This window comes from Nicrophorus vespilloides, unplaced genomic scaffold (assembly GCF_001412225.1).
Source record: "Nicrophorus vespilloides isolate i.1.1-1 unplaced genomic scaffold, Nicve_v1.0, whole genome shotgun sequence".
NCBI classification, from domain to species: Eukaryota; Metazoa; Arthropoda; class Insecta; order Coleoptera; family Silphidae; genus Nicrophorus; species Nicrophorus vespilloides.
The window spans coordinates 2,170-5,977 of NW_017095929.1; positions in this window are offsets into that span (position 1 = coordinate 2,170).

Consider the following 3,808-nt stretch of genomic DNA (forward strand, 5'->3'; position numbering starts at 1 on the left):
TATTGGCTGAAATATCGATGTTCCCAAACAACAGACAATAATACTTCCATTACTTCTAATTTCAGAAACATTTATATAAAGATACATACATATTTAGTACAGAAAAATCGATAGTTCCAAAAAAATATAATAGATGGCGTAGTTTTTTTTAAACACATAAATAGGAATACACACATAAATAACAACAACAAGAAGAAACTATCTCAAAAACTAACACAATACCTATCAAAATTGAAGAAGCAATTAAGAAACTATTGTTTTCCTGATTAACTATTATACATCAAAGTAAAATCGTAAATGTAAATAATGATTTAGATATTATATTAACAAAATTATACATCGAAAATGATATGAAAATACAAAAGTACAAATTTCAAAATATCAATATTTTTAAGAATGTAGTAACAATGAAAGTAGAATCAATTCATAACATAATATCAATAAAAATAGGAATACATCAATACCTCGCATAGTACTGCTTCCAACAGTGCGGATTGAAAATTTCCAAAGAAGTTAAATTTAATTTTTTTATAAATTAATTAGTCCGGTTTTAAACAATGCTGTATTATTGGTTAAGTAACATTAGTAGATTTTAATGAGTATTGTTCAATTATATTCAATTGCGTACTTCAATTTCACAATAATCGATCTTTATAAGTGTTTACTTTTAATGATGTTTATTTTCGTGTAATAAATGTTTCTTGGAATTCTGCTTGAGACGGATAGTTGAATGCTCGAGTTGGACGAGGGAAACGGCAAAGGATTTTAATGCTCGAGCTCGGAAGGAATGTTTATAAACGTTATTGCATGCATGTTGCATTCAGAAATGCGCTTCGCGTGCAGAATCCTGGGAGGTGGGGTGGAGGAGAAGGAGAGAAGGAGAATGTTAACGGAAGACTAGACATAATCTTAAGGAATATGTATATTACGTACAATGCATGCGATATGGAATAGAAGGCCTGGAAAATTGCTTCGGTCGCAGATGTCGCGAGAAGAGACCGAAAACCGAAACCTTCTTTGATGATCCGGCGAATTACATTCATCTCTCATGCATGAAATCATTAATTAATATCAAACTCATTCATTTCAAACATGAAAAATTCTACTTACTGTTTTCAATTTGCTCTTAGTTGCGACCAATTCAAAAACTTCGCTCAGTTGGCTGAAAAAAAAAACAATTTAATTTTCATCATTTTGTAATTTCTCAATAAAAATGCACTGAAATTTATCAAATTACATGTTTTTTTCGTAAAATAAGCTTATTATAACTATTTGAAAAACTTCAAGTAAATGATTAAAAAAAATGTTTATATTTAAGTGAAATTATGATTGGAGAAATGTGTATATTTACTTTTGCATAAGTGAAAAAGCACTTTTAAATTCGTCAAATTACTCGTATTAATATTAATAAAAATTAATTAAGTGGCGGGTAAACAAAGTCTGAGAAGTGGACGAGGAAAACAAACAAAAAAAATAAGGTAATGGAGAGCTTATTAATCATTCCCTTCTCGTTCTTTCCATTCTCCACAGGTGATATAATCTCATCAAATTTCGCCCCGGGGATGCTGCTTTCCACCTTACCCTACACCTCCCAACAGACAAGAAAAAAAGGGAAGAGAAGAGATGAGAAGAGAAACCGCTCAGAGAACAGCCGATGGGGGGCAATTTCCTTAAATCTCCGTTTCATTTTTGTTTTTATCCCCCTTTTCCCGGATGAAAGCGAGGGTTTAAGCAAGAGGAGGGTTGTTCGCATTTTTCGGGGGGGACGATATTTATTCCGCCCTAAATACAAATCGAGATAAATGTGTTTCGCGGCGGTGGTCATACTTTACGGACGGCTTAAAAGAAGAAAAAAAATAAAAAACACTCACGAGCAGAAAATATTACAGGGAGACAGGAATAAGCGACGTATTTTCGACTTGGGACCTTTCCGACTCGTAAATTACGCATCGACCGGACAACACCGAAACTCCCTTTTCTGTCCGCAGTTGAAAACTCCAATTTTTACTTGCTGATATAACATATATATTATATAAAACATACATACATATTTATTGGAAATATGGATGTTCCCAAACAACAGACAATAATACTTCCATTACTTCTTACTTTAGAAACATGTATATAAAGATACATACATATTTATTACTGAAAAATCGATAGTTACAAAAACGTATAATAGATGGCGTAGTTTTTTTTTTAAACATATGAATAGAAAAATTTCAATAATATTTCTTTAGTTTTGTTAATTTCACGCTGCATCACTGAAAAATCTCGTTTACACAAAATACCCTTCTTTTTTGCTAATCGAATATTTATATAACATATTTATAAAACATACACACATATTTATTGGCTGAAATATTCATGTTCCCAAACAACAGACAACAATATTTCCATTACTTATTAATTCAGAAACATGTATATAAAGATACAAACATATTTAGTACTGAAAAATCGATAGTTCCAAAATCATATAGTAGATGGCGTAGTATTTTTTAAACATATAAATAGGAAAATTCCGCAATAATATTTCTTCATTTTTCTTAATTTCACGCTGCATCAGTTTTTTTTAAACATATAAATAGGAAAATTCCAATAATATTTCTTCAGTTTTTTAATTTCATGCTGCATCACTGAAAAATCTCGTTTACACAAAATACTCTTCTTTTTTATATAACATATATATAAAACATACACACATATTTATTGGCTGAAATATCGATGTTCCCAAATAACAGATAACAATACTTCCATTACTTATTAATTCAGAAACATTTATATAAACATACATACATATTTAGTACTGAAAAATCGATAGTTCCAAAAACATATAATAGATGGCGTAGTTTTTTTTAAACATATAAATAGGAAAATTCCAATAATATTTCTTCAGTTTTGTTAATTTCATGCTGCATCACTGAAAAATCTGTTTACACAAAATACTCTTCTTTTTTGCTGATCGAATATTTATATAACATATATATAAAACATACACACATATTTATTGGCTGAAATATGATGTTCCCAAACAACAGATAAAATACTTCCATTACTTATTACTTTAGAAACATTTATATAAAATACATACATATTTATACTGAAAAATCGATATTCCAAAAACGTATAATAGATGGCGTAGTTCCAATTATATTTCTTCAGGTTTGTTAATTTCACGCTGCATCACTCGTTTACACCAAAAACACTTCTTTTTCAATACAATTTATTACATTATATAAGGACACCAATTTGTAATGCTATCATCGTTTGGAACTGTTCCAGTATCCTCAAAAATCACATTATTTGTTACCTAATAAAATGCATTTAGGCCGCATCCCTTCCTTTTTCACCCTTTTTAAACGGTTTAATGCTTTTACGTGGATGTTGAAACGCCTCATTTACGATTTCTTATTTACAGCATTCCATTTTATTCCTCTGCCTCTCTCTCTCTTATTTTACGACGTACTTATTTTTTATATATATTGTTAATCTCAGAAAACTCTTAAATCTTTGCACAGAAAAAAGAGGAGAATCAACTATTATTTATAAGAACACGATAATAAGTTATGCAATATTTACGTCCAAATTAAAAAAAATCTATTACAAATGATTAAACACAGTTAATAATAAGAAATTTAGTTATTATAATTCAATTGGTTTCTTTAAAGTTTCAATTGAAACAAATCAAAACTTTCGCAGCTGCAAAGATAAGAAAATTATTAAATATTGCATAACCAAAAGCACAATTGAACATCTGCGTTTTAATTGAACACCTGCGAAACACGTGCGTTTTAGTTGCAGCTGCAAA